The following is a 12,322-nucleotide window of genomic DNA, read 5'->3' as shown; positions in this document are numbered from 1 at the left end:
AGGATCTAACATTTTCAGCCTCTACTTCAGGAGCTGGCTCAGCCAGCCAGAGAGAAAGAGAAAGAATCGTGCTTGCACAGGCAACCTACAGTGTTTGCAAACAACACCGTTAGAGAAAATATTAATGCGATGATAAGCTCTGTAAAAGGAAACCCCTCCATATCCACACAGATGAATCAGCAGAAGTTTGCTAATCGGGTAGAACAGTCCGGTGCTCACTGCACTAGAGGTAGGAGAGAACGGAGCTGGAGTCCCCCAGTTCTTGAAGCAGGAACTTGTGAGTACGTTTCTTTCCCTCAGAAACTTAGATACCACAGTCTCTTCCACCACAAGGAAGGAAGGGCAAGGAGGACAAAGAACCTAGTGCTTCTGAGCTTCCTATGTTCTCCAAAGAGCTGCAAAAGGAAAAGAAAAAAAAAAAAAAAAACACCTCAAGAGATTTAAAGAACAGAAGTGATATCCAACTATTTATAGGTCTTTGCCTCTTTTTCCTATTCTTTGCTGTTTTTTAAAAATTTTTTAATGTTTATTTATTTTTGAGAGAGAGAGAGAAATGAATGAGTGGGGGAGGGGCATAGAGAGAAGGAGACACAGAATCCAAAGCAGGCTCCAGGCTTCGGGCTGTCACCACAGAGCCCAATGCGGGGCTCGAACTCATGAACCGCAAGATCATGACCTGAGCTGAAGTCAGACGCTTAACCACTGAGCCACCCAGCTGCCCCCCTCTTTGCTGCTTCTAACTGGACAGTCTCCTTGAACCACCACCACCAGCACCGTCATCTATTTCCAGTTCCAGAATCAACACAGACACCTATCAGAGGGGAGATGCTTAAGAAAATTCCAGCACAATGGAAAACAATGTAGTCACTAAAACGGAGGTGAATGTGAATGGGCTACGCGGACAGCTATCCAAGCCTCATTGTTAGGGGAGAAAAGCAAGATGCACAGCTAGGTCTACACAGGCTCATTTGTGCTTTAAAAGAGATAGAGTTTGGGGGTTTATATAAATATATACAAGCGTACTTTAGTTGTCTGGAAAATTTCCAGAAGGAAATCTCAGGAACTGTGAATGGTGGTTACCTCTGGGAAACAGGGTTGGGAATTTGGGGACAGTGATACTTTTTGTTATATATTGATTTCTGGAAGGGTCTGTTGTTACTCATTTTGATATTATTTTTAACAAAGTTCCCAGGGCTTGTACCCTCAAAGTCAGACTAACATGCAAAAATACCTTTAAAATTTCATTAGCACTCTCAAGATACTTTCCTGCTCACTCCTCTTGGGCCCTATGACTTTACTAATAGCAAAATAACATATTTTTTTAAAAATAGCAAAATAACTGACCTCAGTATTCAGGATAGTAAGTCGAAGACAGTCACAGAGTGACTACCTGGTGACTGTTTGCATATATACAGCTCATGTGACTCCTGAGGGCTAGACTGCTTTATTTGTGACTCTCAATTTTTTTTTTTTTTTTTTTTGAGAAAGAGCGTACACAAGCGGGGGAGGGGCAGAGAGAAGGAGAGACAGAATCCCAAGCAGGCTCTGCATGCAGAGCCTGATGTGGGGCTCAAACTCACGAATCCTGAGATTCACGAATCCTGAGATCAAGAGTTTGGACGCTCATCTGACTGTACCACCCAGGCACCCCCGTGTTCTCAATTCTTAAAGTGTGGTTTTGCCCTTCAAAAATGGTTTCTGTAACAACTACGAAAAGCAGTAAGGGTATCTCCTTAAGGTTAAAGTGTCTCAGGGGCCAAAATAGGGTGGCCCTACTATTTCAATGTAAAAACATTTTTGATGGCTCCAGGATTTGAACAAAGCAATGCTGAAATCAGATTACAAGATATATTTAAAATGTTCATAATTTAATGAATTCTTAAAATTAAAAAATTAAATTAAATTAAATTAAAATTAAAAATTGTTTGCCACATGCTCTAGAGAAATTCCATTCCTAGGACCAAATGCTCATGTTAAGAAAGTGTATTAAAAATATTCATAGCGGGGCACCTGGGTGGCTCAGTTGGTTGAGTGTCCAACTTCAGCTCAGGTCATTATCTTGCGGTTTGTGGTTCGAGCCCCACGTCGGGCTGTGTGCTGACAGCTCAGGGCCTGGAGCCTGCTTCAGATTCTGTGTCTCCCTCTCTGTCTGCCCCTCCCCTGCTCATGATGGGTCTCTTTCTCTCTCTCTCTCAAAAGTAAATAAACATTAAAAAAAAAAAAAATTCACAGCACAGGGGCATGCACTTTCAAATGTTCCCTCTGTAAAGAGAGCTTTCTTACTATTCTTCCTTTCTAATCTTATACTCTAATAAACTTTTGCCTGCTGCTAAAAAAAAAAAAAAAAATCATAGCCACAATGTTCACAACAGAAAACCACCACCCAGAAATAACCCAAAGGTCTATAGGCAACAGAATGAATATATATACACTGTGTGCATTTGTTACATGGAAGCAGATGAACCATAGCTACAATGTACAATTAAAATAGATCAATCTTAAAATAACCAAGTGGAAAAAACTACATGCAGTACGAATACTACTTTCTAAAGTTCAAGCACAGGCCAACACTTATTTAGGTATGAACACACAGGTGGTAAAATGACGAAGAAAAAAGCAAGAGAATGGTTAACACATACCTTAGGACAGCCAGACCTCAGGGTGGGGGCAGGGGGAGAGGCAGGGGTTGTGATGGAGGGGATATGCAATCCCGGAAAAGGTCATGGGATCAAGTTCAATTTCTTACCCTTGGTTTTAGGTGCAGGAGTGTTTCACATTATTTTTTAAATGCAATCTTTTCTGTTTAGTATTTCACAATCTATAAACATTTAAAAAATAAAAGCCATGGAGTAAGTTACACCGTGTGATAAACTCTGTGTGGGTGCGTATCGTTTAAGTTACACATTGAGTGACATCTATCTTTTAATCCTTTTGGTCTATCTCTGGTTCTATGCTTAACTCTTGGGTAATAATGTTAAAATCTAAATTTGAGGACCTGCTTAATGTGACCTGAACTTAAAGGCCTCCTAGCCATCCCCGGAGGGGGTCCTGACTTGGTCCTCCGGGTCACACCCAGGAATGTAAAGGGTATAGTCTAGATAAAGAGAGAGAGAAAGAGAGAGAACGAACACGAGACCAAATTTCCCTCAGGCTACAGACGAACCCCCAGGCAGCCTGCAAACCACCCTGGTCTGCACTTGAGACAACTCCTCGGTCAGCTGCAGGACGGCAATCAGGAGGAGGCAGAGCCGGGAAGGGTCTGCCCACATTGAGGAGGCTTCTCCAGAACAGCCTGGTAGACCAGCAGCTGGCAAGAAGAGACCCCTTCCCACATCCTCTTGAAGAGCGGCCGGCGCAGCTGTATTACAAGCGGTGCCCTCGCGGTCTGGGCGGCCATCTCCCCTTTCATTCCAACCCAAACTGTACGTGACTGTTGCATTCACTACGCTAGGAGGCTGCTAAGATGCTTTGTTGTTAGAATAGGCTCTCCAATTTTTTTTTTTTAATAACAGAAATTTAATCTTCAAGATGCAAAAGATCAAATGATAAGCAGCACACTCCTCCAACTTTCCACACCCCTCCTCCATCACCAATTGTTTGTTTCCAAAGGCTAGGGATCATTATCAACAGTAAGCCCACCTTTGGAATATTCTAGATCAACCTTTGAGACCAAACTAATGTGTTCAAATAGTTTAATGCCCAGGAAATGAAACAGTATAGGCATTTTGTAGCAATGTACAGAAACCTTCCGTGGCCCAGGGACACACAAAAAGTCACAAATTGAATACAATTTCCCAGGAGATCGGGCAGCTCACGGGGGCAGAGCTCGGGTGACATGAACATTCTCCAGCCCACAGGGAGCCCTGCATCCATCACCACGGGGCGGTGTCCCAGGACAGCAGGAGGCGCCCTGCCTACAGATCTACACTTCCCACTGCTGCTCCCTCTCCCGGCCCACAGCCACCACACCCATCTTTCTCATGGGGCACTGACGGTGGCCGACACTGTCACACAAAATCTGTTTTATGGAGTCTGAAGTTTTCAGGAAAGGGAGGATTCAAGGATATCCACTTTTCAAAAGAGCCAAAGTCAGGATACAGAGTTAGACCCAACTCAGTCTGGGTAGAGCCAGGGGAAGTGGATGGAGAACCAGCTCGCTTCGGCCAGGAGCTGGCACACTCAAACACCGCGTGTATTTGCTCATTTCTTAAATCACACAGGCTGCGTTTACATTCTTAAAGGCCCCGGCGAGACGGTTTGGTGGTTCAGGAATTTAGGCAGTTTAAATACCTAGAAAGCCGCTGGGCAATTAGGGAGGATTTGGGGCAAGCACAAAAATAATTTGTATTTCTTTTAAGCACCTCATAAACCATTAATGACCACAAAGCTCTACAGTATATATTTACACAGGCTGCCTGGGATGGGAGAGCGGGTGAAGAGACTTACCGAACACCACACGACAAATCAGAGGGCAGAACAGGGTCAGCAGCCTGCTCACCTTCCTGCCCGAGAGGCATCTGAGGCTGTGAGGCAGACGGGCTTGATATTCCGACAGCACCTACCATATGACTCACCCCGGACTTTGGAGATACTGCTCACATATCTGAGTAGTCCTGTGCTTGTCTCAGGGAAACTCCACGCCCTGCAGTGGGACCAATCCAACTGCCAGCAATAATATACTGTGTTCAAGCCACTGCTGGACAAGTGGGCTCTTTGTGCTGCCAGAAGAGGCACATTCTGTATCTGTGCGGGGGGGGGGGGGGCAGACAAGAAGGGGGTCCTGTCACCACACAGCCCGGGGATGGCAAGAGGACCCCAGAAGACACTCAGTCTGGCGCTCCTGGTTTACTGACGAAGAAATGGGCTCAATTCAACACACTCTGGGAAGAGCCAGGGCAAAGGGGTGAACTGAGCACAAGAAACACCAACATGAATGATTGCGGAGCAAGCAGTGAGTGGCTCCAACGCCGAGGGAAGGGCAGTCGCCGGGATGAAGTGAGGAGTCAGGAGACTCTTTCCTCTGTCGCCTCATTCATGAGACAGATGCTCACTGGTGCCTCTGAGTGTCAGGCACAGCAAGGCGTGCTGGAGTTGTAAGGGGACAGTCCCTCCCCTCCCCCACTCTCAGTCTGGCGGCCAGGAAAACACTGACAGTCTCTGATGAGTGCCCTGGGTGTACCTGTGGCTATAAGGCAGCACTTGGGAAAGGGAGCCCAGGGGGCAGCGAGGAAGGAGAGGGAAAGGGACGAGGTGGATACAAGGCAGGAAGAGACTTGTCAGTCAAAAGATGCTTCAAAAGTGAGTTCCGAACTGGTCAGCCAGACAGCAGGTAAGGATTTGGAGGACTCAGGGCAAGGTGGAGAAGGCAGAAGAACTGGGCTGGCAGAACAGAGGTCAGACCTCGAGAGTTCCCTGAAGTCATGCTAAGGTGTTAGGATTTCATCCAACAGGCCATGTGGCAGTTGCTAAAGGGATTAGGAGGACCAGACCTTGGCTTCAGACAAGTCGTTCTGAGAAGCAGAAGGGAAAACACGTTTGGTGCAACAGACTGGAGCTTGCTGTAGGCATCTAAGGCAAGAGTCGGTGAAGGCTGGACAGTGGTAGTGGGGAAGGAGGGCAGAGCGCCTGAGGTACCCCAGAGAGGCATCGTCAAAAGGATGTGCCACCAACTGGATGTGGAGATTAAAAGGGAGAGTCAAAGAAAATCTCACTTCTTTTGCATTCGTTCTGGTGGCCAGGAAGATCATTTACAAGACAGAAAAACTGGGGAGAGGCAGCAGGAGACTGGAGGCAGAGGATGGATGTGGGGTTCCTGTGGGCCATTCAAGCATAGATACCTAGATGGACGCTCAGAGAAAGGCAGGGCTAAAGAAACAGAACTGGACAGCGTCTGGGGGGCCAGTTACTGACGGGATATGCGTGGACTTTAAGGTCCAGCGGATCTGATCACATCCCAGCTGCCATCTAGTAGCTTGGAGTAGCTTGGATCTTGCCTTAAACTAAATGTTAAATCAATACCATACTTTTAATATAAGAAGAACATATTTTCTTTGCTGAATGCATTTTGCCTATTCTAACTCATAAGCTTGCCTATTCTAACTCTACTAACTGCCATCTAGCTGCCATCCATGTGACCTTGGGCAATTAAGTTAACGTTCTTGAGACTCTAGTCTCATCTGAGGAAATTCCTCCTAGAAATTAATGAGATCAGAAAAAGAACTTGATGTCATACCAGATACAAGATATTCCTTATTTTTCTCTTGCTCTCTCGTGATCATACACCGGTTCTTATTACGATAACTCGAGTACTAACCCCTGCAACGGATTACAAGCTTTCCTGCTGTCAGTCATTTGTCTTTAAATCCCTTTGACCTTCCTTGTATGAAAAGATTCTCAAATATTTGAATTGCCATAAGCCACAAGAAAAAATCAGGCCAGAATGGTCAGAGGACCAGGGGTTTCCTGCCCTTCACATTAAATAACTAATGCAAAGATCTCAAAACTGCTGTGTGGCTTAAGTGATATTGATTTAATTCTGTGTCGGGGGCAGGGTGTGATGGAGGACAGAGACACTGGGGTCTGGAAAAGAGACAGAATGTTGTCAGTATAATAAAGCCTAGTCAACAGAACTTGACTCTTTACGTAAAACTATACTGTAATATTTCAGAGGAAGAGTGTCTACCAAAGTTAATACTGCATCATAAGCTTCTATCCTCTGGCTCTGTTCAAGCAAAAGTCTTAAACAAATGTTAAAGATAAATCTAGCAAATGGATCTTGCCTTAAACTAAATGTTAAATCAATACCATACTTTTAATATAAGAAGAGTATATTTTCTTTGCTGAATACATTTTGTCTATTCTAACTCTTAAAATGAACATCTTAAATTACAATAAGATTTAAAAATCAGACCACTATGGCATACAGAATTCAATTCCACATAGCCAAGCTCATTCGTTTTTCCTCTGGGTTTTGACTTCAAATTTGGGCTCCAATTTGTCTTACCTATTTTTATGGCTGCCTTCCTAGTCTGAGAATACCTTGGTCACTGGATATTTTATGTTATCTCCAACTTACTTGCTAAAAACACATTCACAATCACCTCTTCCTCCCTTCCTAGTCCTTCCCTGGCAGCCTCAGATATCCACTCTTTCATCCATGGCCCAGCTCTGCATACCTACTTCAGGTCTGTGTCCCAGTCATAAATATCTCAAAAAAAAAAAAAAAAACAAAAAAACAAAAAAACAAAAAAACCCCCCAAAAACCAAAACAAAAATAAAAACAAAAACAAAAAACCTCTCTCAAGTTTCTAATGTGAAATTACTTGACAATTGCCTTGAGGCTATCTAGTCATTTGGTTCACTTACTAATTTTGATTAAAAATAGAGAATGATTCAATTCAGAGCTATAGACTTCAGAACTTGTTTTACTCCTGGCTGTCTTCCACCTGCCCAGGTGTGGCTCGGCTGAAGCATGACCAGTCTGAGAGGGCACTTTGGTCCGAGTGCTGAGAAAGAACACACACTCACTCTCCAACATGCCACCTCTAGCCTGAGGTTCTTGCTGCTCCCCGACTGTCTGGACTCTGGATGGCTCCTTTTAACTCACAATCCACCTGGCCATCCCTCTTAGCCAGATGTAAGGTTTCAACTCTTACTGACATATAGATCCAGGACACCTCTTCATTCTTCTCTGCCTTGAATAGATTTGAATTTCCCAGACTTGAATAAATTCAACTAATTTTCTGGGCCTAAAAGATCCCCTCCTATCTTGCTGCCAGTAGGAGGCAAAACGAAGGCAGGTAGATGGCCAGATTAGATGGCATCTGCCACTAAACCAGCAACATCCCCAGGCCACAGGGCTCCTGATTTGTGTTAGTTATCTCTCAGACACTAAGGACACGCACACAGTCTGGGCCAGAAGACTACTGAAAAGTAATTCTTTTAATTTAAACATTACCTTGAAACACACACACACACACACACACACACACACACACACACACACACACACCCTAACTAGACCGTGACTTGCATCAGAGGTTATGTAAAATGAACAGCATCTCATCACCACGATGCTTCACTCACAAGTGTCCTACAAGACCTACCAAAGGAGCAGCACCATATCCAGGGAACAGGCCATGGCTTTCTCACAGTATATGATGCTCCAAGATCGTCTTACTTTCTTCAGAACCCAATTCAGGTTCTGGGACCTCATGTGACCCAAAGAATTCTATTGGAAAATTCAGGGTTATTTGCTTTACTAAGCTATTTCTCTATTTTCCTCTCCCAGGGAACACCTTAAATACCTTTTAATTTTTTTTTTTAAGGTTTATTCATTTTTCAGAGACAGAACGTGAGCAGGGGAGGGGCAGAGAGAGAGCGAGATACAGAATCTGAAACAGGCTCCAGGCTCTGAGCTGTCAGCACAGAGCCCAACACGGGGCCCGAACTCAAGATGGTAAAATCATGTCCTGAACTGAAGTCAGATACCTAACCGACTGAGCCACCCAGGCATACTCCTTAAATACCTTTTAAATTCTTCTCTTTATGAAATATCTCTACTCATCCCTCCAACCAGAGGACCTGAGGTACGTCTCAGGTTTTGTGTAAATAGACAAGGACAGTTAGCTGCTCGCCTGCTCTATTAGAATAAACTGGGACAGGAAAGTCTTTTGAAAATCAAAGATTTCACCAGTTAAATTGGTGAAACCTTTGTAAGGGCACTGTATTCCCATCTTTCCTTATTTAAAAGACACATACCCCTTGACTCAACAATCTCTCTTTTAGAAATCTATCCATACATGGTTACAGAAAAAAGATGTACAAAAATATTCAGTACAGTATTACAAAGCAAACAAACATGGAAAAAAACCATCACCCTAGAAGGCACTTAAATTGTATATCAATAGGAGACTGGTTAAATAAATAATGGATATATATGTTTTGTGTAGAAAACATTTATGTAAAAATACGTAAGAAACATTAACAGTGCTTATCTCTGGGTTAAAAGTTCTAAGAACATTTTCCACCTTACGTCCTTTATGAGATTTTTCTCCTATAAACTTGCACTTTTTTAGAAGTTTATTTATTTTGAAAGAGTGAGAGCGAGAGAGCAGGGGAGAGGCAAAGAGAGAGGAAGAAAAAGAATCCCAAGCAGGCTTTGCACTGTCACCATAGAGCTGACACAGGGCTCGAACTCATGAACCATGAGGTCATGACCTGCACCGAAATCAAGAGTGAGCCACCCAGGCGCCCCTAAACTTAACAATTTTTTAAGTTAAGCTAGTTAATAGGGGAGAAAAGTAAACCTTCATAAATTCAGGCTTACACCAAAGTTTTACTAAACTCTTCATTTTAACAATGTTATTCCATCTTTGTTAAACAGTAAATAGAACAAACAAAGCAGATACACATTAAAATGTGTTTGCTCCAGCAGCTAATGATTTCATCGTTCAAGTTTAGGAATTTTGTCTTAGAGTCTCAGAAGATCAGTTTTTTTTTTTTTTCCTCAAGCACCTGCTGTATGAGTTACAGACCCTTTTTTAAACTAAATGGCTTGATTTAACCACAGAACTTGTGCTAAACATGTGTTTACACTTAAAATCGGTTTTACTCTGGAAATTGGGGTGAGACTGGGGAGAGAAGCCCACAATGTTTGTCAAACCTAAAAAGAGGGGCGCCTGAGTGGCTCAGTCCATGAAGCATTCGATTCTTGATTTCAGCTCAGGTGACAATCTCACAGTTCATGAGATCAAGCCCTGTGTCCCTGTATCCGGCTCTGTGCTGACAGCATGGAGCCTGCTTGGGATTCTCTCTCTGTCCCTCCCCTGCTCGCTTGCTCTCTCTCAAAATACATTTAAAAACAAAAACATGGGAATGCAAGCTGGTGCAGCCACTCTGGAAAACAGTATGGCGGTTCCTCAAGTAACTAACAATAGAACTACCCTATGACCCAGCAATGGCACTACTAGGCATTTATCCACCGATACAGGTGTGCTGTCTCAAAGGGACACATGCACCCCCATGTTTATAGCAGCACTATCCACAACAGCCAAAGTATGGAAAGAGCCCAAATGTCCATCAATGGGTGAATGGATAAAAAAGATGTGGTAAATATATATACAATGGAGTATTACTCGGCAATCAAAAAGAATGAAATCTTGCCATTTGCAACTACATGGATGGAACTGGAGGGTATTATGCTAAGTGAAATTAGAGAAAGACAAAAATCATATGACTTCACCCATATGAGGACTTTAAGAGACAAAAGAGATGAACATAAGGGAAGGGAAGCAAAAATAATATAAAAACAGAAAGGGGGACAAAACAGAAGAGACTCATAAATATGGAGAACAAACCGAGGGTTACTGGAGGGGTTGTGGGAGGGGGGATGAGCTAAATGGGTAAGGGGCACTGAGGCATCTACTCCTGAAATCATTGTTGCACTATATGCTAACTAATTTGGATGTAAATTTAAAAAAATAAAAAATTAAATTAAAAATAAATAAATAACAACAAAAAAACAAAAAACAAACCTGGGGCAGCTGGGTGGCTCAGTCAATTAAGTGTCTGACTTTGGTTCAGTTTGTGAGTTCAAGCCCTGCATTGGGATCTGTGCTTTCAGCCAAGAGCCCCCTTCAATCCTGTCCCCCCCTTCTCTCTCTCCCCCCTTCCCTTGCCTCACATGTGCTCTCTCTCCCCCTCTCTCAAAAATAAACATTAAAAAAAAATTTTTTTTAAAACCCTAAAAAGAAATACACACACACCCTCAAATAAGGAAAAAAAAAAAAGACTGATGCCCAGGCCCTTTTATAGGACTTACAGTATCTTTGGGTCTGGGAGTCCAATTTCTATATTTTTAACAAGTTCCCCAGGTAATTCCTATGATGATGGTACTGTCTCGTGCACACTGGATGTAACTATGCTTAGCAAACACTGTCTTATCCAATGGAAACAACACAGCATAGAGTCGAAAATTCTGTGAATTCTGCACAACTCCAAGATTTTAAAGCAAGTAACTTTTACAAAAAGCAATGTGGAGTTTGGAGAACCCTCCAAACCCTGCCATCAACCCACATCTTTGGGCTTATTTGTGGTTGTCATGGGCGACATGTGGAAGGGCTATCTTTGGGGCTAGGAGTGAGCTTGAGTAGTACAGACCAGTGTTTCTCAAATTATGGCCACAATCACCTGACTCCTGGGCCCCGCCTAGACCAATGGTGCAGGGGCAGAACCTGGGGGTCTGCATCCAACCGTCTCCTTTCTCCCTTCCATCTCCACCCACCTTCTTACAACCAAGTCAAGTTTCCTAACTACTAAGTTAGTCTGGTATTTCCTGAACATCTGATTGTAAGTCACCTTGGGCCCCTGCTATGCCAGCCCCACCCCAGACCTAGAGAATCAAAATCTCTAACAGAGGTTCCATGTGTTAAACCAGGGCCCCAAGTTAATCCCATAAACAGGGAGGTTTGGGACACACAAATTCAGGTCAATCTCATCTGAAGATAAAGAAACCAAGGCCCAAGGAAGTTAAATAATTTCCCCAAAGATTTAACACCTGATTAATGATTGCCGGGACACCGAAAACCCGGTGAGCTCATTCTTTGCTCTTATACCAATACTACTTATTAATGTTTATCATGAGTACCTGTGTGGTTTCTGATTCATCATGATGAGGCTGTAAGTAAGTGACTCATGAAGTCTGAACCCAGGGAGCATGTCGGAACATCTACCTGCTCTTTGGAGTTTTTCCACTTTCAATGTCAGGATGAGGAAAAATATAAACACAGCACATCTGATAAAAAAGCAAAGACAGTCCTACACATTCATAACCGGGGAAGAGGATTCGAAATTCTTGCTATTTCTTTGCCAAATATTAGAACCTTTAGCAAAAAGGTCTCTAACAAATTACAACACTTTCGGTCAGAACATCAGCCTGCACCTTGCTGTGGGAGAGCACAGAGGGAGTCTCCTACCGAGATTCTACAACCTTATCCTGGAACCCGTACCTCTACACCCATCAACGAGGAACAGGGATGGAAACAAGACCCCCAGCTTGGAATGCACACAGCAAGCTTTAATTCAAGGGGGGTTCAATCGAGTTATAATTGCCTCTAATTGGCCCTCCCACACAGTCTCACAATTTACAGCTGTAATCAGTTGCACAAAGAATGAGCTAAATTTCTTTTCTACCTTTGAAATCAGAATCCTCTCCGGTTAGGTTCTTACCATTACTGTTTTGATTTTTTTTTTTAATATACCAAGATATAAAAAAGGATGAATGAAGATGCAGGCAGATCTTTTGGAAATAAGCACTGATCCC

General features: G+C 43.3%; 1 protein-coding gene across 9 annotated transcripts in view; it reads right to left on the bottom strand.

Annotated features, from left to right (window-relative positions):
• The window catches only part of TMCC3 (transmembrane and coiled-coil domain family 3), a 289,849-nt gene that overhangs the window by 37,803 nt on the left and 239,724 nt on the right, over positions 1-12,322 (bottom strand). Inside the window, exon 1 of one of the 9 annotated variants that reach the window (XM_019446451.2) lies at positions 4,575-4,594. The exons of 7 other annotated variants lie outside the window; for them this stretch is intronic. The gene's annotated coding sequence lies outside the window, so the exon portion shown is untranslated. One more of the 9 variants, XM_019446446.2, reaches the window with a different exon arrangement.

Source organism: Panthera pardus, unplaced genomic scaffold (assembly GCF_024362965.1).
Source record: "Panthera pardus isolate Hobbes unplaced genomic scaffold, ASM2436296v1 HiC_scaffold_6, whole genome shotgun sequence".
NCBI classification, from domain to species: domain Eukaryota; kingdom Metazoa; phylum Chordata; class Mammalia; order Carnivora; family Felidae; genus Panthera; species Panthera pardus.
This window is presented reverse-complemented; position numbering and strand designations above follow the sequence as displayed.